This window comes from Cervus canadensis, chromosome 13 (genome assembly GCF_019320065.1).
Source record: "Cervus canadensis isolate Bull #8, Minnesota chromosome 13, ASM1932006v1, whole genome shotgun sequence".
Taxonomy (NCBI): domain Eukaryota; kingdom Metazoa; phylum Chordata; class Mammalia; order Artiodactyla; family Cervidae; genus Cervus; species Cervus canadensis.
The window spans coordinates 54,792,639-54,817,637 of record NC_057398.1 but is presented as its reverse complement, the minus strand read 5'-3'; the positions used below and the strand labels follow the sequence as shown (position 1 = coordinate 54,817,637).

At 38.6% G+C, this 24,999-nt stretch overlaps 1 protein-coding gene and 1 non-coding gene across 5 annotated transcripts in view; both read left to right on the top strand.

Annotated features, from left to right (window-relative positions):
* MARK1 (microtubule affinity regulating kinase 1) overlaps positions 1-24,999 on the top strand; it is a 139,554-nt gene that overhangs the window by 21,111 nt on the left and 93,444 nt on the right. The window lies entirely within an intron of this gene.
* TRNAG-GCC lies at positions 22,362-22,432 on the top strand. The gene has a single exon. It is a non-coding gene; the product is annotated as a tRNA-Gly (tRNA).

The window sequence follows — 24,999 nt, the reverse complement described above, 5'->3', positions numbered from 1 at the left end:
TTTCCTCCTGGTAATTTTTCTGCCACTGACACCCTCCCTGTGCCCCTTGGCTGTAAAGCCCCAGATGTCTTTGCTGCATTCAGAGGTGATCTCTCACCCCTGTTGTAATATCCCTGTGCAGTAATCTTCAATAAACTCTTCCTACTGTTTAACAAGTATCAAGGTAGTTATTTCTTTGACACCATTTAAGAAAAGATTCACATTTCGTAGTGAAATCCCATGCACATTTCACCGTGGTAGTAGGTACTGAGAATAAGGTTAAAGAAGTCCAGAGTAGCCTTAAAAAAATGAGGTCAGAAAGTAGAGCCTCTCTAGACTTAGGGCAGAAGAATAGGGTGATGTAAAGGGCTTAGGACAAGGATTTAGCAAATGCTTGAGGTAGGTAACTCATTATCCGTTCATGGCACCCTGTCTTTGTGATTTTTATTAGTAGTGAATAGAGTTGAACTAAAGGGGAACATTATTTAGCTTCTAATGAGTCACTAGCTAGTTATCTTGGATAAGTTATTTACCCTTTCTTCTGACACTCATTGGTATACCAGGAAGATCCCCTGGAGGAGGGCATGGCAACCCACTCCAGTATTCTTGCCTGGAAAATCCCATGGACAGAGAGGCCTGGTGGGGTTTCCAAGAGCCAGACATGAATTAGCAACTGAGCACGCACATGAATTTTGGTACTTCCTTTTTCACTACAGAAATTATTTGTTGACTGAAGAGCACTACTGAGTCATGCCATTGGTCCTTCTGGCCACTCTAGATTCTTTCTGTTTACTGCTTAAATACCAAAGCTGGAGGGAAATAAGTTCTGTGACAGTGGCCACGTGTTTAAACATGGGGATTGATTCTTTAGTAAGTTCTTAAAGACCAGTGGCCAAAAAACATGCTAAGGAGGAAAGCCTTGATAAGGTTGCTGCCACCTTGGTTGAGTACTTCCACCTTTTTTCCCTACCTTCCCTTCCTCTCCAGGAGGGGTAGAACCAAGGAGGGAAGAGTGTGTCAAGCAGGAGACTGTGCTGTCTCTTCTGGTGGAGTTGAGTATCATGCCGTGGATTCTCGCTTGTGTGCCCTCAAAGGACAGCCCTTTCACACTGTACTGAGATTTCCTTAAGTCTGTTCTATATACCGTGCTGCAAACTCCTGGAGACTTGGATCCCTGTTCCTGATTGCCGTGTCAGCCAGCCAGTGGTGCTGGTATAGTTTTTGCTTTCAGAACCTTTCAGAATTGTTGCTGTGTCATATTAAATAGCAAGGATATGTCAGTAAAATACAGCCTCTCCAGAAGTCCTTTGGCACACAGTCCTGTACACCTAGTAGCTACTTGATGGCACTCTCTGGAAAATGTTGAAGTGCTTTAAGAATCTGAGGCGTTGGCTATGGAGATAAGGTATTTGCCTTTTAAATTCTGGTCATTTTTAAAATGAACTTCTGTGGTGTTTTGAAGATTATTTCCCTCTACCCCTCATGTTCATGTTCATAGGTCATCAATTAAAATTTTACTATAATTTAAAAGATTTATTCAGAAAGTATATTGACATTTAAGTTGATATGATTATTAGCTTTTTATATTCAGGAAAATTACAGAATTTTGTTAGCTTAGTAACTATATCTAAACTGAAAGTCTTAGACTAAAGCATTGACTACTGGAGTATTTTAATGTTTTAAAGAACAAACATCCATTGTAATTTCTGACGAGTTTGCCGTGTGATTTTAGTACTTGGGGGAACTTGTACTTGAAAGAACTCGGAAGTTTCTAGAACAGTGTACCATATTTTTAGATATAATTTAGGCCCATGTTTTCTTGTATCCCCTGGTGACTCAGCTGTGTCAGCTTGTAAGGTCTTCTGGCAAGCTGTAGTGAGAGCCGTCCCAGGGGAGTGCCTGGGGTTTAGGGGAGTGTCTCAGGGAGGAGTGTCTCTGGAAATAAGACACAGGCCAACCACCCCTGTCCACCTCCTGAAGAGGGGGAGTCACCCTTTGTATACCCCAGCTCTGATGCAAAAGCAGTGTCACTCCAGAGTTTAGGGCATATTCAAAGCCAAGCTTTGCCATTTACTAGCTCTGTGATCTTGGGAAGGCACTTCCTTTCTTTATGTTTCAGGTTCTTTATCTGTTAAATGGAATAGCAGTAGTGACCATCTTTTAGGGTTGTCGTGAGGTTTAAATGACTGGATGTATATTGTGCCCTTAGAAGAGTGCCAAGCCCCCAGGAGAAGCTGTGTGACGTAGCTGCTACTGCTACCACCGCCACTACTACTATTACATTGAAATAAAGGAAGTGAGCATGCCAAAGTTTTAAGTTCTTACCTTAGAACTGTTGGATTACACATGATTTTAACTAGAATTTCTGTAGTTTAGGTCATGGATTTATTCCTTTTTATACCAAAAAAGTAATAATTGTGGTAAATTTTAATACATTAAATTTACAGTGTGAAGTATAATATTCTGGCTCATTGAAATGCTGCTATTAAGTACAAGAAAGCCAAATGGAAGTCTGAATTGTGTGAGGTGGCTTGGTAAACAAGGATTAGAGCAGGGCACAGAGGAGGATAGATGTGTGGTCACATCAGTGTTCTCAGTGGCAGGGGACATACCTGTGATAGGTGTGATGCTTAAGAGCATAAATTTTGTGGATAAGACATCCTTGGGGTGCTTATCCCCAACTTAACTCATTTATAAGGTGTTGCCTGGCATCATCAACTCGGTGGACTTGAGTTTGAGCAAAATCTGGGAGATAGCGAAGCACAGGGAAGCCTGGCATGCTGCAGTCCATGGAGTTGCAGAGTCGGACATGACTTAGCGACAGAACAACAACAGAGGTGTATAATATTAGGCATATTTTCTTATCTAAAATGAATAAAATACTTACCTGGTTGGTTAGATTGTCAGGTTTAAGTTAATAGATACACATTACATACTTGGCAGCATATTAAAAAGCAGAGACATTACTTTGCCAACAAAGGTTCGTCTAGTCAAGGCTATGGTTTTTCCGGTGGTCATGTATGGATGTGAGAGTTGGACTATAAAGAAAGCTAAGTGCTGAAGAAATTGATGCTTTTGAACTGTGGTGTTGGAGAAGACTCTTGAGAGTCCCTTGGACTGCAAGGAGATCCAACCAGTCCATCCTAAAGGAGATCAGACCTGGGTGTTCATTGGAAGGACTGATGCTAAAGCTGAAACTCCAATACTTTGGCCACCTGATGCAGACAGCTGACTCATTTGAAAAGACCCAGATGCGGGGAAAGATTGAGGGCAGGAGGAGAAGGGGATGACAGAGGATGAGATGGTTGGATGGCATCACCGACTCGATGGGCATGGGTTTGGGAGGACTCCGGGAGTTGGTGATGGACAGGGAGGCCTGGCGTGCTGCAGTTCATGGGGTCACAAAGAGTCAGACACGACTGAGCGATTGAACTGAACCGAACATACTTGGCAATAGTTAGGTGTTCAGTAATGGTACCAAAGAAACGAAACCAAGGTGACAAGAAGATTCACATTGCTCATTAGGATGCATTTCTTCTACCCCACAGTGTTGAAGATACACAATTAAACTTAACGGTGTTTATGCTTCCCTTTTTCCCATGCTTACCATTTTCTTCATGTCAGTCCACTCATTCTGCAGACAGAGTGCAAATGTACTCGCATCGATTACTGCTTTAAACATGCTAATGGAATCTCTCTCTTGAGACCGCATTGATTTTATTGAACCCAAATTTAAAGGCAGGTTTTAAGTCAGGTATTTACAAGTTGAAGATAATTTTGGTAGTGACATCATGTATGCTGAAATATAATGTTCTTCTGTTGTCTTTTTTGAATTGTGATACTTATATTTTTGCCCCTTAGAAATGATAGGTAATGGTTTGATGAGCAAAATTTTGGTGAAGTTGTGAGTTCTTCTAATTCTGTGTTTGTCTTCCTTCTCTTATAAGGAAATAACATTTATTTTTCTAGAAATAATGCTTGATAGCTGTTTTTCTCTTCAGAGGAATTAATTTCACCTTTGTGAAGTTTGCATAATAGTGACTTAAATTAGGAATACATTTTCATGTTTGACTGCCTTCCACAAGTAAGACCATGGCAATCTTATCTATATTATTACATCTGAATTCAGTCTGGGAAGCAGAATCCTATAAATGATATAGATTAAGGGTTTTGCTATGGCATTAAAGTTCCAGAGTTGTGAGAACTGGCTAAGTGTTTTATATATGGTTGCTGCTTTGGAGTCTGGTATTAAGAAGCTGAAATTACAAGGCTTTCCAGTCAGGAAGGAAAGACGAATGTGAAAGTAGCGGGGAACAAGACACATTGGAGTCTCTGAGGACAGATTGGCACTTAAGTGTCTGTCTCTGTCATCGCTTTCCAGCCTCTCAGGAGGGTGACCTGCAGGCTAGGCTGATGTCCTTCACTGTAGCGATGCGCACTCACCTGGCTCAGGATGCAGGGCAGCTGAGGCAAGTGGTCCCGTGGGGCTGAAGGAGCTGCAGAAGCCTGGCTGCTGCTTCATGTCCACAAGACATGCCAACAGATTCTCTGTGTCAGGCATGAGCTGCAGCTGTGTCTGGCCCTGCATGGACTTTCAGAGCAAATAAATGTGCCAGTACTAACCCAGATCGTGGCTCAGTGGGTAAAGAATCTGCCTGCAATGCAGGAAATTCAGGAGATGCGAGTTTGATCCCTAGGTTGGAAAGATCCCCTGGAGAAGGAAATGGCAACCCACTTCAGTATTCTTGCCTGGGAAATCCCATGGACAGAGGAGCCAGGTGGGCTACAGTGCAAACTGTTATAAAGAGTTGGACATGACTTAGCAACTAAATGCTCGGAACACTAACCCAGGACCATAGAGGGAAGGGAAATGTAGCTCTGGGAACTGTAGCTCTAGCCTAGCTAAGTTCACATACCAGAAGCCACCACAGCCTGTCCCGTGTCACCTTGGACATCCCCTTTAAGTATGGGATGTGGCCACACCAATCTTAGCCATACCTAACTTCCAAATAAAGATAATAGCAAATTATGCTTTTGCCTAATATGACACAGCTCTCATAGGTAGACCAAAAACATGTTAACCCTCTCCTTGAAAGACGAAAGACATGAAATACCTTTATCCCTTTTCGGGTAATGGTCACTCCTCTTCTGAGTCACATTCTCCTTTTATACCTTGTAATTTCAATATTCATATAAAAAGCTAGGGGGATGGGGGAGGGGAATATAAGGGAAGAAATAATTGGTTGATATATAGGCAGATATATTTATAGTAAAATAAGGAAGAAATATTCATAAGTATTACAGTCCTTGTTTTATAGCTAGTCACATGGGGATAGATGTTGTTTATAATTACTTTCTTCTACTACTAATTCCATATTCCCTTTGCCCTCAGTAAACACTTCAGTTGATTACAATTTTTTGCCTGGTGAGGTAACCCAGGACTTCATTCCTGAAGAGGCTGGGCCATCAGAAACCTTACTTGTATTGGGTTATTGTAATTTTCCATTGACTTATCTCAGGACATGAGAGTAATAAGAGGTGCCCCAGAGGAGCTTCTGCATTTGGATATACTCCTCTTTAAGCCTTTGCATAATAGCAACCCAGTTTCCCCTTGATAGTCAGGATCAGTCGCCCTAGCTAGTATAATAACCTCCTTCTTTGCCTACTGATTCACTGCCATGAAGCAGTCTCAACTTGCAGTTTAATGGATCATTACTACGACATCTGGTGGAAGCATTCCTGCCTTAGGTGCTAAGACTTCTCTGGTAGCAGAACCCAAAGTTGTAGAGACCGGAAAGAAAAAATTCACAGGTGGATCACTAAGGGTAACGAAAAAAAGAGCTCCTCTCATTTCTGTCTCTTGATTCCTGGACCTATGAATTCTGACTATGGAGTAAATAGCACCATATAATGGTCACTGATTCAGAGTACATATTGCATCCTAGAAGATGTTAGGGTAGCTCTGCAAAGTGTCACCCATCTGGCGTCATAACAGAATCTTTAAAAAAGGCCATCCCACTGGTTTATCAAGCCAGCTGCTTCTCGATATTGGGAACATAATAAGACCAGTAAACTGTTCAAACTTGAGCCCATTGTCTTGCTTCATTTGCTATAAAACAAGTTCTTTGCTTAGAAGCAATGCTTTGTGGAATACCATGATGGCAAAAAATAGATTCTGTAAACCTCCTAATGGAGGTTTTGGCGTAAGCATTATGGACAAGGAAGGCAAATTCGTATCTACAACGAATGTTTATTCCAGTGAGAGCGAAGCACTGCCCCCTCTGTGATGAGAGTACAATCACATAGTGTATGATTATCAGCCATGTAATCAGCCTGCCACCAGGCTGCACTTACTTGTTCCTTCTGGGAGTGGTGGTATCATTTGAGGACCTCAGTGTTATTCTTTGCACTCGGCAGATCAGCCGTGGTGGATGTTAGTCCATGTTGCTAGGAAGATGGGTGACCAGAGAAAGAGGCTGGCTGATATCAATCACATGAGTCATCCTTGGTGAGCTTTTTCACATGGTACAACTCTCTCCACATGCTGTGCTCATTTAGGGAGATCTGTTAGCATACCTCTTCCTTGTCATTAATTTTCAAATCATGTTCCTTCCAAGTCCTTGATCGTTCAGCCAAACCACAAGCACTAGTCTGCCAATCTCTGTAGATCGATAATCCACACACTCTCTTTCTAGGCAGAGTAAGCAACTAGGCGCACTGCTTAAAGTTCCACCCGTGGGGAGTTTTCTTTGCTACTCTTCCTTCAGTGCCAGCACAAAGTGGGGCTGCAGTGCTACAGCTGTCCACTTTTGGGTGGTACCAGAATATTGTGCAGAAGCGAGTGTGATCTAGATTTGGATTTTTTTCTTCCTCTATCATGTGGCCGTAGGAAGTGTCCCATGAGGCCTTAGGTGTGGGTTTAGAATAAATACAGAGAATAAGCAGGGAATCTGGAGTATGGGCTAGGGACATTTCAGCCATGTGGATGCAGCTTGTGCATTCAGCATCCTCTCAAGCCTTATCTAATATACACCACTTCCATCTGATAGTGGAATGTTGCTGTACATGCCCAAATTTTTGCCTTGATGAGTTGGACAATACCCAAGTCATAATGGGAAGCTCATGTTGAATGATCAACTATTCAGTCTCTCCTGGGGCCCAGTTTCAAGTTAGAAGCAGTTTCCCCAAAAGAGAATAGTTATTTGCTGAGGCTGGCATAGTTTAGCTTCAAAGTCTTAAAAGTCTGCACTGTGATCACATATAGGGGCCTTCCAAACGCTCAGTACTTGGTCTCTCTTGGCCACAGATGCTTCTTGCACCATTGAGTCTTCTGAGTTCAGGTGGCAGGGCAGCTTGACAACAGCCTTGTATCTTACACAGTCCTGCTCTTCTGGCCCCAGGACACGACTGGCACGCTTTGGGATTGCCTGGAATGGGAACGAGGTGTGTGTGCTGCCTTCACTCCGTGTCTGTGGCCTTCCTGTCTTAGAATCTGGGGAGGCAGGTGCAGCAATTTGTTATTTACCCTGAAGAAGATATCTCAACACATCCCAGATGATTAAACTCTTAGGAGTTTCACCGAGGAGACAGGCCCTTGGATTTTTGTGGAATTTATTTTCTCTGGCATACACATAACTTAATCGAAGTATCAGAGTAGTTAATTCCTGCTTACCAGATCCAGTCAGCATGATATCATCGGTGTAACAGACCAGTGAGATGTCCTATGGAAAGACGAGTTTCCTGTGGACTAGGTCAGTGGTTCTCAGTTGTGGAGAGTTGGCAGAGGACATTGGGCCGTGCCCGCACACAGTTTTGGTTATCACAAGTGTGTGTGTGTGTGGGGCGCTAGTGGCATCTCGTGAGCAGAGACCCAGGGATGCTGTCACGCATCCTGTGATGCACAGGACAGTCCCTACAGCAAAGAATGATCTGGCCCCAAATGTCTGTAGTGCCAAGATTGAGAAAGTGTGGACTAGATTACGAGATAAGGCTGGAGGTTTGAAATATCTCCAAAGTAGCATAGTGAATGGAGCAACAGACTGCTTCAGATATTCTTTCTAAGATGTATAGCGGAAAAAGCATTCATCAGCTCAGTAGCTGCACACTCAGTACCAGAGGGTATGTTGATTTGATTCAGCAGGGAAATCACATCTAGAATAGCATTTTTAATTGGAATTACCAAATGATGAAGTTTTGATAACTTAGTCATTTTTCAAAATGTATCTGCTTTTTGCTGAGACCAAATACCTGAGTTGAATGAATATGGGGTGGGAATGGATGTGTTGGGGGATTACTATCCCTACATCTCTGTGCTGTCACTGATCTCTGCAGTCCCTCAAGGAGCCGGGATTGCTTTGGTTTACTGTTTTGGTAAGACCGCATAATTCTAATAATTTCCACCTGCCCTTCCTCAGACTGATGGCCCTCATATTAATTCACAGGTCTGGGAGCCAGTGTTTAGGTTCTGGCAGGTGCTGAGTTTGTGTATTCCAACTGTGTATCCCAGAACTGGGGAAATAACCATAGGACCCATCTGGGGACCCAGTGGTTCCACTGTGAAGTAAGCCCAGTTCTGAAGGTCATTGATCATCTGATTTCCTTAAGCCCCAGCTCTGACTGGTAGAACGCGGTGGAGTTTTAGGTTTTGAGGAGTTATTCTTAATTTGGAGACAGTTTGTATTTTTTTTTTACTCCATATCACCAGTGCATAGTCATACTAATAAACTGACACAGCTCCATTTGGGGGAAAGTTAGGAGGAGGATTTACAGTATGCATTTGGGGATAAGTAATACTGTCTTTCTTCCAGACCTAGCTTTCCCTTTGTTCGAGGGGCTTTAGGTCTTGAAAGTACTCAAGTCTCGGAATTGTTTGAAGGCTGTAACTGTATTTTAATTCAAGTCACAATGTGAGCTACAGAACACCTGACTTAGAACCAGAATGTAACACTTCTGCTTTACAAATCTTGTACAAGTTTCTCATGGAAAATAAAAACTCAGAAACATAGAGGGAAGGGAATTTGTGGGAAACATCACAGCTTAGTTAAAATGATGGTGCAAAACCACCACAAGTTGAGTACAGAAAAGTTGTTATTACTGATATTGACCTTGAGCTGATGTATGCTGCTTATATATAGTGATATCTATTGCTACCTCAGTTTATTTACCTATTTGGAACAGCTGACGTCAGGGCTGTTGAGGGTGGCTGTGTACAAGTCCATGGGTACCATTGGCCTGGACTGGAATGTGGAATTTGTGCCCTGACTTTGTGCAGCACAGCCCCCTGCCCAGGGTTAGTATGTGGCTTTGTGTGAGACCGACAAAGCTTCTGACGGTCTGAGCTTTTTTTGATCAGAATGTTAATTGGTGATAGCTTTTGATAGATTGTGGCTTTTGATGACTACACTTGCAAGGAAGTGAGAGTATACAGTTTATTTAGAAAACACATAAGAAATGTTTTACTCTAAATTTTGGACAGTATTCAGAATGGCAGCTTTGGCAAGTGAGATGCTTCTGAAAAAGTTTCCCCCCTTCTAAAACATGGCTGAAAATCTAAATATTTTAGTATATGTTTACTTAGAACAATTCGGTATGTATATTCAGTATTCAACTTTGTGGTGTGTTTTAGCTCTCATTAGTGAATAAGCATCTAATGGTCAAGTGAAACCCAGGCATTTAAGTTATAGTTAAGTAAAAGGATGACGGGTGGTTAAGTTAAGGTAATATTTGCAAACACAAATGCACAGATTTTTGGGGGTACAGTTTAGTGAATTTTGATTAAAGTATAAGCCAGTTCAATCAAGATAAAAGAACATTTCCATTATTCCAGAAATTTCACTTCAGCCTTTTTCCTTATGTCATTTACTTATCTGTGAGATTTATCCACGTTGTGTGTATATAAGCCAGTAAGCCATTTTCATTGCAAAATAGTATTCTTTTGTATGAAACTACCACTATTTGTTCATCCATTCCACTATTGACAAACATTTGGATTGTTTCCATTTGGGGTTATTAAAAACAAAGCTGTTATGAACATCTTGTACACATCTTTTTTTAACTTTTATTTTTATTTCTTCTGGGAAAAAACATAGGATTGGAATTGTTGAATTGTAGCAAAGGTATGTTTTTAACTTTTTAAGAAATTGACAAGATATTTTCCAAAGTGATTGTACCATTTTACACTCTTACCAGCAATTGTGTGAATTCTGATGATTTTTCACCAACACTTGATGTTGTCGGTTGTTTTTATTTTAGGCATTCTGGTGGATGTTTAGTGGAATTTCCTTATGATTTTCAGTTTACAATTCATTACTGGTGATGATGTATACTTTTTTAGTGTTCTTATTGTCCATTTGTATATATTCTTTTATGATATGTATGTACACATCTTTTGATTATTTTAAAATTTGGGTCAGTTGTGTTTTTGTTCTTGATTTATAGGAGTTTTTAAAAAATAATATATTCTGTAGAAGTCCTTTGTCAGAAAATATGTCTAAAATTCAAAGGGGGACTGTTGGAGATAAAGGTTTGGGAGTCATGTGGTATAGTTAATATTGAAAATCATAGGACAGTAAATTTACCTAGGGAAATTGTGTAGAAAGTGAAGAAAGAAAGTGTTAGTCTCTCAGTTGTGTCTGACTCTTTGTGACCCCATGGACTTGTAGCCCACCAGGCTCCTCTGTCCATGGAATTCTCCAGGCAAGTATACTGGGGTAGGTTGCCATTTCTTCTTCCAGGGGATCTTTTGAAGCCAGGTCTCCTTCATTGCAAGCAGATTCTTTACCAGTAATCTGAGCTACCAAGGAAGCCCATAAAAATGAATACGGGGAATACTAATTCTCTGGTGGAAGGAATTGACATGGTTCCTTCCTTCTTGCTACAAAAACATGAATTGGCTTAAATATAATTTTTTAAGTGTATTTACTACATAACTGAGCTTTAAAGGAGGAAGGAATGAAAAGAAATCAAAAGCCAAAAGGAAAGCACAGATTGACAGCATGACAGCCCTTAAAGTGTACACATTGTGAAATGTGATTCCAGCACCTTTGTATGGATAGGAGACAGAACACAAACAAAGAAAGCCACTAAACCACAAGGGAAGAAACAAAATAGTTTTTGTTTAGTAAACGAACTAATAAATAAATGAGCCGAACAGATGAGATCTACAAAAACAATTGGAAAACAAGTAAAAAGATGGCACATATTTATTACTCATTACTTTAAATGTTACTGGATTAAATGCTCCAAACAGAAGACATAGGGTGACTGATGGGGTGAAAAAACAATAAACTTCAATATGCTACCTCAAGTGATCTACTTTAGGTCAAATACATACACAGGCTGAAAGTGATGGGATGGAAAATGTTATTTCATGCAAACAAATGACAAGAAAGCAGGGATAGCAATGCTCATATCAGACAAAATAGACTTTAAAGCAAAGGCTATAACAAAAGACAAAGAAGGACTTTATATAATGGTAAAGGAGTCAATGCAAGAAGAAGATATTATACTTACTAACATATATACACTCAGTACATAAGCACCTAAATATATAAAGCAAATACTAACAGACATTAAGGGAAAAGCTGACAATAATGCAATAATAGTGAGAATTTGACATCCCATTTACACCAAGGGAGAGATCATCCAGGCAGAAAACTGGTAGGAAACAGTGATCTTAAATGACACAATGGACCAGTTGGACTTGATAGATATCTATAGGATATAACATCCCAAATCAGCAGAATATAAATTCTTTTCAAGTGCACGTGGATGAATTCTCTAGGGTAGATCACATGCTAGGCCACAAAGCAAATCTCAACAAATCTAAGATGATAGAAATTAGATGAAGCATTTTTTCCAACCACAGCAGGATGAAACCACAAATCAATTACAGTTAAAGGAAAATGAGAGAAGCACAAACACATGGAGACTGAACAGCACGTTACTAAAAAGGTAAAAAAGAAATCAAGGAAGTCAGAAATATCTCAAGATAAATGACTTGACTTGAAGACACAGCACTCCAAATCTATGGGATACAGCAAAAGCAGTTCTAAGAGGGAAATTTATAGTGATACAGGTCTTTCTAAAGAAACAAGAAAAAATCTCAAATGGCCTAAACTGCTACCTAAAGGAATTAGAAAAAGAAGAATTAAACAAAACCCAAAGTTAGCAGAAGGGAGTCAATAATAAATCAAAGAGGAAAAAAATTTGATAGAGATTAAAAAGCAAACAAAACAGGAAACCTCAGTGAAACCAAGAGTTGATTTTTTGAAAAGATAAACAAAACTGATAAATCTTTAGCCAGGCTAATCAAGACTGAAAAGATAGGGGACCCAAGTAAACATAATAAGAAATGAGAGGAAAGCTAACAACTGATACCATAGAGATACAAAATATCGTAAGAACAGTGAACAGTTATATGCCAATAAGTTGGACAATCTAGAAGAAACATACACGTTTCTAGAAACATACAGCCTGCCAAGACTGAATCAAGAAGATACAGACAATTTGAAGAGAATGATCACTACTAGTAAAATAGAATTTGTAATTAAAAGAAAAAAACTACCAGCTAACTAAGGTCCATGACTGGCTGGCTTCACTGGAAAATTCTCCCAAATGTATAAAGAAGAGTTAATACCAATCCTTCTCAAAATATTCCAAAATCACTGAAAAGGAGGAAATACTCCCAAATTTATTTTATGAGAACACCATTACCTGATACCAAAACCAGACAAAAACACTACAGAAAAAGAAAATTATAGGCCATATCAATATAAAAATACATAATATTAGTTCACCAATGTACAAAAAAGTATCATATGCCATGATCAAGGTGGCTTTACTCCAGAGATGCAAGGATAGTTGAATATTTTCAAGTCCTAAGTGTGATGCACCATTAACAAAAGGAATGGTGAAAAGCCACATGATCCTCTCAATAGATGTGGAAAAACCATTTGACAAAATTCAACATCCATTTATGATAAAAATAAACTCGCATCAAAGTGGGTATAGAGGGAACATATTTCAACATAATAAAGGCCACAGCCAATGTCATACTCAGTAGCGAAAAGCTGAAGGCCTTTCCTGTAAATTCAGGAACAAGATGCGGATGCTCACTCTTGCCAGTTTTATTTAAATGGTATTGGAAGTACTTGCTACAGCAGTCACATGAGAAAAAAAAATAAAAGGTAGGGTAGAAGTAAAATTCACTATTTGCAGATGACATGATAACTATATATAGGAAACTCTGTAAAGTCTCTACCCCAAAACTTTTAGAACTAATTCAGCAAAGTTGGAGGAGGCAATATTGATATATAGAAATATACTGCTTTTCTATACAATAATAGGAAGCTATTAAAAAGAGAAAGTAAAGAACAATTCTGTTTAAAAATCACATCAAAAAAAATAAAATACCTAGGAATAAGCTTAACCAAGGAGATGAAAGACCTATCTTCTGGGAAGTATGAAACATTCATAAAGGTAATTGAAGATGATACAAAGAAGTGGAAAGATATCCCATGCTTTTGAATTATAAGAATTAATATTGTTAAAATGACCACACTACTCAAAGCAATCTGCAGATTTAATGCAGTCTCTGTAAAAGTACCCATGACATTTTTCACAGAACTAAACAGATAATCATAGAATTCATATGGAACCATAAAGAAAACGAATTGCTAAAGCATTCTTGAGAAAAGAGAGCAAAGTTGGAGGTACCACCCTCTCAGATTTCAAACTATACTCTAAAGCTACAGTAATCAAAACAGCTTGGTACTGGCACAAAACCAGACATAGAGATCAATGGAACTAAACCCATACATGTATGTTAATCTATCACAGTTAATCTATGACAAAGGAGACAAAAATATACAATGGCAAAAATGGAATCTCTTCAATAAGTGGTGCTGGGAATATAGAACAGCTACATGTGAAAGATCAGAACATCACCTCCCACTCTATATAAAAGTAAACTCAAAATGGATTAAAGACCTAACTGTGCAACCTGAAACTATAAAGCTCCTAGAAAAAAACATAGTAACAGCACTCTTTGACATAAATTATAGCAATTTTATTTGGATTTGGTTCCCAAAGGAAAAGAAAACAAAGTAAACAAATGAGGCCTAATTAAACTTAAGAGCTTTGGCATGGCAAAGGAAACCACCAATAAAAAGGACAATCTATTGGATGGGAAAAAATGTTTGCTCTTGATATGACTGATAGGTCAAAATATATAAATTGCTCATACAACTCAATATCTCAAAAGGAAACCAATTATAAAATGGGCAAAATACCTGAATAGACATTTTTCCAAAGAATAATACACAAAGCTAAGAGGCACATGAAAAGATGTTTGACATTGCTAATTGTCAGAGTCATGCAAATCAGAACAATGAATTATCACCTCACCTCACTTCTTTCAGAGTGATTGTCATCAAAAAGCCAGCAAATAATAAATGTTGGAGAGGATGTAGAGAAAAGAAAACCCTTGTACACTGAATGGTGGGAATGTAAATTGATGTAGCCACTTTGGAACAGTACAGAGATTCATCAAAAAAACTAAAAATAGAGCTACAGTATGACCCAGTAATTCCATTCCTGTGTGTATATCCAGAAAAAAAGAAAACATTAATTCAAAAAGAGACATGTACAGCAGTGTTCATAGCTGTACTGTTTACAATAGCCAAGATACAGAACTAACCTTAGTGTCCATCAAGAAATGACTGAATAAAGAAGATGTGGCATATATGTATGTAATGTTACTCAGCCTTAAAAAAGAAGGAAATTCTATTTGCCACAGCATGGTTAGACCTCGAGAATATTACAGTTAGTGAAATAAGTCGGACAGACAAAGACAAGTACTATGTGATGTCACTTATATATGAAATCTAAAATATGATACAAACACATGTATTTAGGAAAACAGAAATAGACTCAGAAAACAAACTAGTGGTTACTGGAGGGGAGAGGGGAGGGGGAGGGGCAAACTGGAAGTAGGGGGTTATGAGGTACAAGCTACTACATATAAAATAGATAAGCAGCAAGGATATATTGCATAGTGCAGGGATTATAGCTATTATGTTGTAATAACTTTTAATGGAGTGTAATGTGTCAAAATACTGAATCACTTTGCTGTATACCTGAACTATATAATATTGTCAGTCAGCTACACTTCACCTTAAAACAGCAGCAGAATATACCTAACTGAAAATAGCCTTGAAGACTCAAATACACATCTGAGGAAATTATTTAGAGTGAAACGTGAAGAAATGGACATTGAGAGTGCTGAAGAGTGATTAACAAATGTGGAGCATAGAATGAAAAAGTACACTGTACCTTTAATAGACATTTGAGAAGGAGATAAAGAAATCTTTGAGAAGCTATTGTTGAAAAGATGATGGTTGAGAGTTATCCACAGTTGAGGACATAATGTGTCTTTAGATTGGTACGCACTGAATACCTAGCAGAATAGAGAAATCCATACCCAGTGGAATTGCTAACTCAAAATAGAAAATCTGAATAGCAGTCAAGAGAAAACATGATTTCTGAAGTTGTTACTTAGATGAACAGTATGTTTTTCATTAGCAGTAGCAAATATATAAAATTGATATAGTCTCTTTAATATGACAGAATAACTATAAACCACAAATGATCTTCTTAGACAGTCCTTTAAGAGCAAGGACAAAATAAAGGTATTTTCAGACAAATAAAGGCAGATTTTTCTACCTATATATTTTGACTGACACAAAACCCAATGTAGAGATCAATGGAACAGACTAGAGCCCCCAGAAATAAACCCATGCTTGTATGTTAATTTATGACAGTTAATCTGTGACAAAGGAGACAAGAATATACAATGGTGAAAATGGAGTCTCTTCAATTAGTGGTGCTGGGAATACTGGACAGCTACATGAGGAAGATCTGAACATCACTTTCTACTTTATATAAAAATAAACTAAAAATGGGGTAAAGACCTAACTGTATGACCTGAAATTATAAAACTCCTAGAAAAGAACATAGGCACAGCACAGCACTCAATACAAGAGGATATTACACTTACTAACATATATGCACCCAGTACACAAGCACCTAAATATATAAAGCGAATACTAACAGGCATAAAGGGGAAAACTGACAATAATACAGTAATAGTGAGACTTTAACATCACACTTACATCAAGGGGGAGAGATCATCCAGGCAGAAAACTGGTAGGAAAACAGTGATCTTAAGTGACACAATGGATCAGTTGGACTTGATAGATATAACATCTCAAATCAGCAGAATACAAATACTTTTCAAGTGCATATGGATGAGTTCTCTAGGGTAGATCACACGCTAGTCCACAAAGCATATCTCAACAGATTTAAGAGAAATATGTTGTATTTCTCAACAAATGTAAGAAATTACAATAAGCAAAGAATTTCAGGTTGATCACTATAAACATGGACTATAACACTAACAAAGGGTAATTGTTTATTTTAGGATGCTGGGAAAAAACATAAATGCTAGATAAGAATAACATAAACAGTGACAGGGGAATCATTGGAGTGAAAACTCCTGAGACTTTTTTTTACTGGGGAGGAGGATTTAAAATGGATTATTTAAAAATTTAAGGCGTATTGTGCATTTTAAATAAAAGAAATTGAATGTGTACTAGCTTGTAGTGGGAAGGAAAGTTAAACTAAATCCAGTAGAAGGAAGAAAAAGAAAAAAATTGATAGAATATTCACAGGATAGATACAAGGGTGTTAGGCTCCCTATTTAAAAAAAAAAAAAAGGTTTTTCTCTTCTTGTATAAAAAGTAGTAAAATCTAACTCCAGCAATTAAAAAGTGAAAAATTTTAAAGTTTAATGTGAGCGAAATGTTGAAAAAGGTAATTAAACTGGCATATTAAGATTAATATCAGATAAACCTCATGGCTCAAGTGGTAAATAATCTACCTACAATGCAGGAGACCCGGATTTGATCCCTGGGTCAGGAAGATACCCTAGAGAAGGGAATGGCTACCCACTCCAGTATTCTTGCCTGGAGAATTCCGTGGGCAGAGAAGCCTGACAGGATATAGCTTATGGGGTCTCAAGAGTCCAACATGACGTAGTAACTGAGTGTGCCCACATGAACATAGGCTGCTCTCAACTGGAAGCAATGTTGGCTTCTCTGTTAAGAATAATAAGTAAGTAATAAAATAAGTAAAATTAAAAAATAAAGATAAGGAATATTGGAACAAGTAAAATAAGTTTTATTCAGTGAACATGTATAGAATGTATACTCAAAACAGAATATGCTGTTTTTGAACGTATGTAGAGTAGTTCAGCTAAAGTACAGTTAAGATGTAAATTTGCTGCTCTGAATACACATAATAGAAAACAAGGGACTAAGAATTAATTAGAAAAAAAAAAGGCCAATGTAAGTTGAATTTTACAACTTAAAATTTAACAGGTAAACATAAGGAACATAGAAGGAAGAAAATAATGAAAATTAGAGCAGGTGATAAGAAAATGGAAAAACAAAAACAAGAAACATCAGTGACACCAAAAGCTGGTTCTTTGAAAAGATAAATAAAATCTGTTTAGGACGGGGCCGTGGTACATGAGAAGAGGAACAAAGGGCCCTGAGGTAACTGTTAGGAGGTTAGGCAGAAAATCTGGAGAGAGTTGTGTTGGAGAAGCCAAGAGGATAAAGAAAGAGCAGGCAGCTGTGTCAAATGCAACTGTTGGGTTTTTTGACATAGAAGTGACTGGTACCCTTGACAAAACTAGTCCCAGTGAAATGGTGGAGACAGTTCTGCTTGGAGTGGGTTGAAGCAAAGATGGGGAAGTAATTTACCAGCAGTCACAAAAGTTTCTTTTGATAACTATTTTTATGTGTAGAGAGGGCTTCCCTGGTGGCTCAGATAGTAAAGAGCCTGCCTATAATGCAGGAGATCTGGGTTTGATCTCTGGGTGACGAAGATCCCCGGGAGAAGGGAATGACTTCCCACTCTAGTATTCTTGGTGGAGAATTCCATGGACAGAGGAGCCTGATGGCTGCAGTCCATGGGATCGCAAAGAGTTAGAAACAACTGAATGACTTAACATTTTTATGTATAGGAAGTAGAGTTAGAAGGGGCATATAGTTACAGGACAATTTCCTCTTTTCAAATGAGATACAGGAGTATGTTTATGTGATATTGGGCAGTCCGTTTGAAAACTGATGACTCAAGTGAACAAGAGTAAGTTTAGGAACAAGACCCCTGAAAAGGTAAGGTTAAATGGGATCCATAGTATGGAAGGTGAGTTGGTTTTCTGGTATCAGGAAGGACATTTCATAAAGGTTGTGGATAGGTCGCAGTTTTGATGTGGGTAAAACACTGAGTAGCTCTCTAATTGTTTCCATATTATTAATGAACTATAAAACAAAACATCCTTTGGCAAGTGGGAATAGAAGAGGAGGGAGGAGAAAGTGTGAAATGAGGGTTTTAAAGGGTAAAATTAGTGTTCTCAAAGTACAAAGGATTGTCAGATGATGTTGAGTCCTCATTTGGGATTTGTAGCCCAAAATGTAAGTGAATTAGGGACCCCACTTGTAAATGTGTCTCTTAAGGATGTTGAATGACGTTGAGCGGGTATTGAGTTGGAGCATGATTGGATTTCACAGCAATGAGGGTTTGCCATGCAAATGTGAAAGAGTTACTGAAAAGCAGAGGAGTCAAGGAATTTTGTAAAGGAGCAATTGCAGTAGAGAATCATAGCGTATTGCCTGGGTGAGGAGATAACATGAAGACACAACCAGGATGTATAGTGGTGAATGAGGAAGGGTCAGTGGATTAGAGGTTTTGAGGTTGAAGAAAACTGAATATTCCAGTGCAAGACTATTTGAATATTCTGGGGACAAGAGCTAATTATTTCAAATCAATGCTCTAAATGCTCTCAACCCATCTATTACAAGACTTACTTAGGATACATGAAAAATTAGAAAGTCACAAAGTCAAGAATATAGTTTGATTATAGTGTTTATATCAGTACATCATAAGATTTAAGAATTTTCTAGGAAGGTCCATGCCATTCTACTCTTAGATGCATAAATGATGAGGAAAATTGTGTTTATATTGTCTATAAGTTGTTTATAAGTTGAGTTATAATCTAGATCTGCTCAAATAGTATAGACAGTGTTGTTCATTTGCTAAATCGTGTCCAACTCTTTGCGACCCACTGAATTGCAGCATGCCAGGTTTCCTTGTCCTTTACTATCTCCCGGAGTCTACTGAATCTCATGTCCATTGAGTTGGTGATGTGTTCTAACCATCTCATCCTCTGCCACCTTTTGGCTTCAGTCTTTCCCAGCATCAGGGTCTTTTCCAGTGAGTCTGCTCTTCACATCAAGTGGCCAAAGTATTGGAGCTTCAACTTTAGCATCAGTCCTTCCAAAGAATACTCAGGTTTGATTTCCTTTAGGATTGACTGGCTTGATCTCCTTGCAGTCCACGGGACTCGCAAGTCTTCTCCAGCACCACAGTTCGAAATCATCAATTCTTTGGTGCTCAATGTTCTTTTTGGTTCACCTCTTACATTCATACATGACTACTGGAAAAACCATAGCTTTGACTGTACAGACCTTTGTCTGCAAAGTGATGTCTTTGCTTTTTAATCTGCTGTCTAGGTTTATCTTAGCTTTCCTTTCAAGGAGTAAGCGTCTTTCGGTTTCATGGCTGCAGTTACCATCTGCAGTGATTTTCTGTTTTCCCCCCTCTGTTTACCCTGAAAACATAGAAGGCATGTGCTGTTTGTGCCAAGTTGCTTCATTCGTGTCCGACTCTTTGTGACCCTGTGACCCTGTGGCCTGTAGCCCACCAGGCTCCTCTGTCCATGGGCTTCCCCATGCAAGAATACTAGAGTGAGTTGCCGTTCCCTTTTCCATGAGATCACCCTGACCCAGGAATGGAACCTGTGTCTCTTACGTCTCCTGCATTGGCAGCGGGCTGGGTCTTTACCAGTAGTGTCACCTGGAAAGTCCCTCGACAAACTATAGACAATGGCTGTAGACAATGGTTAAGGAAAACTGGGCTTGGGTGAGTGAAGAGACAGTGTGTTAACAAATGAAAGATCCCGAATTCTGCATTTGGAGTTTGGCCAGGCAGCTGTTAATTGTGTTCTGTTTACTTCTAGATGTTCTAGATTTCAGAATTTCACTGATAATTTTTTTTTAATAAGCAAAAATAAGAACTTTTTAATTTGTCAAGTAAATGGGAAAAAACTCACCATGAGTTACCAACATAATTACTTGAAAGGACAGCTAACCATAAATGAGTAGAAGGACAGAGCCTCAAAATAGAGAATAGTCCTTTTAAGAGAGAGCATTTGGCAGTCTTACACTGACAATGTATATTCATTCACATACATACACAAGTATGCAGTCCTTAGTTTGCTGAGGACCTATGTAAATTTCCATCTGTTGGGGACTATTTCAGAAACACCTGCCTTGCTCATTTGAGGATCTCGGCAGTAACCTAGTTTGTCTCTTGGTGATATTGTTATCAACAAAAACGGTAGCTAAGGGAGAATTTTAGCATAATGAGTTAAGGAATTTGAAGTTCCACATTAGAATCATCTGATGATTTCCATTAAACGGTTGGGACCTTTACAGACTTCCACTTTGCCCAATCCAATTACTTTCTGCACAAATCCTCATCTCCTCCTCATACTGCATTTAAGCAGGCCAGAGACAGGCACAAAACTTAGACACAAACCTCTTGACTGGGAAGGACTGTCTGTCTTTGCTGTATCTACAGAATGCAGATCATAGCATATTGCTCAATAAATGTCTGAGATGAATTTCAGTGAAGTAATCTACCCCAAGGGCAACACCTAATAGTGGAAGGAAAAAATCCTTTCAAGCCTAAATTAGTACAATTCTTGGTTTTGGTGAATGGTAAATAAGATCTGCAAAGACTATGAGGGTAATTATTTCAAGATATAACACTGAAGCCTGAATTATTTACCTGAATTTATTACCTAGATAATACTGGCTGCCATTTATTGAATGCTTACAACATACATCTCCCTATGTTGTGTGTTATTCATCCATTGACTCAACAAATATTTATCAAGTTCCTACTTCTGTGTACTGTGCACTGCTTCTAGGCACCAGGGCTGTGGAAGTAAGACAGACAAGATTTTTTTTACTTTTAATGGGGAGGTCATATGAAAACAAGTAACTTTTAAAATAATTTTAGATAGTAGTAAGTCATATGAAGGTAATAATGGGGAGTTAAAGAATGGAGAGAAACTGGTGGGAGAATCTCAGACATGGTGGTTGGAGAAGGCCCTCAGTGCTGGTGGGAGATGGTTGAACATAGCGCTTTGAAGCAGGTCCTGTTATCACCCTGTTTCCCAGGGCAAGGTACTTGCCCAAGGTTGCACAGGCCACGATTCAAGCCAGGCAGCCCCACTCCAGACCCATTTCCCTTAATCACTGTGCTAAAGTTTGTGGACCTGAATTATCAATCATGTTTTCCATGGAAATATTTTCTTTGAACTCAGTCATTTTTTGCTTTAAAAACTGATAGTCCTCTTTCTCCAGACTTACTGCTCTCCTTCTTCACCTGCCTTGGGCCATTTGCCTTGGGTCTTCCTTTGGGCCATTTCATTGTAAATCAGCAAGTCTGTTTGAGGACAGCAGTAGAAAAGAGAAGGGTTGCTAAGTGAAAATGGATTACATGCTTATTCATTAAAAACATTAGTTTGCTGAGGAACAGAGTAGAAACTATTGCATTAAATGGCTTTTAAGTAGCCTATGGGTTTAATTTCTCTCTGTTCTCTGTAATTTTCATTTAATACAAGTGCTTTAGAGTCTTTTGGTTTATGATTCTTTGGCCTGTAACTTCTTTTTGTGGCGTAGAGTTGAAACTCTGTTTAACTGAAGGCTCTGTGTAATCTAACGAGGATCAGAGATTGCATGGAGGAAGCCCAGTCTCAGGTCTTATATTTTTGGGTGTTTGCTTGTTCATTTCACACATGAGAGTAGGCCAGGTATCTCGTACAAGATATTTTGCTGGATGAGAGAGAAGCCTATCAGCATCTCCTTGGATATGTACAATTAATTATTTAATTATAGTGGTAATTGCTAGAAATGTGAAAGACCAGATGTATATGCAAATTATTCCTATATATATTTTCTGAATAGGTCTCATGTGGTACAAGAGGGATGAAGGAAGATTTACTGAATTACAGCTCAGGTGGCCCGAGAATAACTGTCTGATGCTGGGAAACAGCTCTAGCGGGTAGAAAAATGGTACCCTGTGTATACCTGTTACTAATTAATTACTGTCTCATATCAAAACTGTTTGTATTAGTTTTTCCCACTAACTTCTTATATCTAGAGTCATTTCTTATAATGATGGGGGCTTCCCAGGTGGCTCAGTGGTAAAGAATCTGCCTGCCAAGCAGGAGACCTGGGTTCGATCCCTGGACTGGGAAGATCCCCTGGAGAAGGGACAACCCACTCCAGTATTCTGGCCTAGAGGATTCCATGGACTGTATATGGGGTCGCAAAGAGCTGGATACGACTGAGCTACCTCCACTTCACTTCACTTATCGTCATGTTCCTTCAGCAGTTGTAGGTTTTCAATTAAAGTTCGTTAAACTAAACAATGTAAAGTTGTGGTTTACAGATTTCATCCTGTCATACTATTTTTTCATCTCGAAGTCATACTATTTTTTTCATTTTTAAGAAAGTTTATTCAAATTCTAAAGGGGGAATCCTCCAAAATAATTTCTTCTTTATTTTTTTTTTTTTAATTTTCATTCTCTTCTTTACAAGATTACCTCTTCTCTTTTTTTCTCTTTCTGTATTTTTTGAGGGAGGAGCATTCCTTATTATAATTTAGGCCAGTACAAAGATAACCTGTTTTATGTAAAAGGATATAAAATTCCAAGTATGTACCATTCTACTTTTATATCTCAGTAAGACATTGTTTACAGCAGTTCTTCAATAGAATAGTAGATGTGAAAAATGACTGGAATTTAAGGGGGAAATTTAATTACTACATTTTAATCACATCTGTCAGGTATTTTCCCATTCTTTTCTAACTGAGCATTTAAACTGTAAAATAGATGATCAGTTTTCTTAGCCATGACCATCACTTGGAGCCTGTGAATATCTTTGATTAGCTAATGACTGATTTCCGGTGTTGCCACAATAGAGAAGTTATTCTGGGAACCACCAAAATTCTGATGATGAAGTTGAGAGTGCTACTTTGACTTGGTAAACTGGTCCCTGATCTCAGGTTGTTGACGTTTTCCTCAGGGTTTTGGAGGTATAGAAGGAAGTGCTGAAAGATGAAAGTGTTGTTTTACTTGCATTATTCTGTGAGGGCTGGGTACATGGGGAGACCTTGGTCTTGTGTCTACTGCAAAGAAGGGCATTTGGAGCAACATATTATACTGGGAGTGGGTGGAGGAAAGGCCTCCCCAGCCCAGAAGCTCTGGTCGAGGAAACTGCCCAGGTCTTGGTGGCCAGTGAGCAGTACAGATGGGATTTCTCCTTGTCCACACCCTTAAGAATTCTCATTCTTTGCTCTCTTCCTCTCTCTGTCTTGTTTTTAACTATTGGCAAGACTGGACAATCATAGGCCTCTGGCAGAGCCTGCCCTGCAGATGAACGAGAGCTGATAAGGACGTGTGTTCTCTGTAAGTGCTCACCTCTGAAAGGGTTCAGAAAGACTGCTTTTGCTATTTTCAGATACAGTTAATGTTGGGATTGGAGGAACATTTAGGGAGGTAACTTAGCCTTCTAGTGAAGAGCATAGGCTTTAGTGTAAGCTGGACCTGGCCTTGAATCCTACAGCTGCCATTTGCTGGGTGTGTGGCCCCCTGGCTGTTTGTTTTGCTTGCTAAGTTTCTAGTTTCTTATCTATAAGGTGGGTAATATAATCCACTTCTTAAGTTTACCCTAAGGATTAAATAAAATCATGTCTAATTAAGCACTCATCACAGAGGACATGGTCAGTGTTGAATAAATGATGGCTACTGTTTCTATTATTGGAATGGTAGTGATGTTATTCCTGTTTTCAAGGATTATGAGTAGGTGCCAATGTATTCTGGTCATAGTAGAGTTAGGACAAAAAGAGCAAAGAGCAGCCAGAGGAGAAAACCACCATTGAAAACATAAATATAAGCTGTTTATTCTTCATTGGTCTGTTAATGGATAATCTTGAGCACACCATTTCATGATAGCTCTAACCACTGGCATTTTCTAGTCTGGATCTTCATCTGTACATCAAACTAGTTGTGCTTAAAACTGTTACTGATCAAGCACATTACTCCTTGCAAACCATCGCTAGAGGTTTATTTTATTTTATTTTGAAAGAGGAAGTGATACGAGTGTTAGGTTGATAAACACACTGTGCTTGCCTTGCTCAGTAAATATGGTTTATAGTTTGATGTAGTCCAGCTCATTTGTTTTTGCTCTGTTGCCTTTGCTTTTGATATCAGATCCTAAAATTGAAGATAAAAGCATCAACATGTAGGAGGTATTCAATTAATGTTTGGTGAATATTCAGGCAGAATTTACCTTGCTTGTCACTGAGAGAAACTAACTTACTCAATAGTCTTTTTACTTAAATATTTTTTATGACAGGTGATGCGTTCAAATAGGTGAAAATTTTTAAAAGTCCAAAAAAGTATGCCTTTTCCTAGTCTAGTCCCTCATCATCATAAGTTTTTTCCAGAGATATTTTATTAATATAAGCAAATATAGATCTCCTCCCCCCAGACTTTACACACAGGGCAGCCCTTGATTTGTTTTGAGACTATATCCTGGAGGTTATCCCGTATCTCTACATAAAGGTCTGCTTTAAAAAATTGCTTAAAAAAAAAATTTTAAAAAAGATACAAAAATAAAAAATTGCTTAATACTCTACTATATGGGTATGTTTAGCCATGTTTCCTACTGATGGCTATTTAAGTTGTTTCTAGCCTTTTGTTATTATAAACGTTATGTTGCAGTGAGTAAGTCTGTCTAATAATGTCACCTTGCGTTTCTC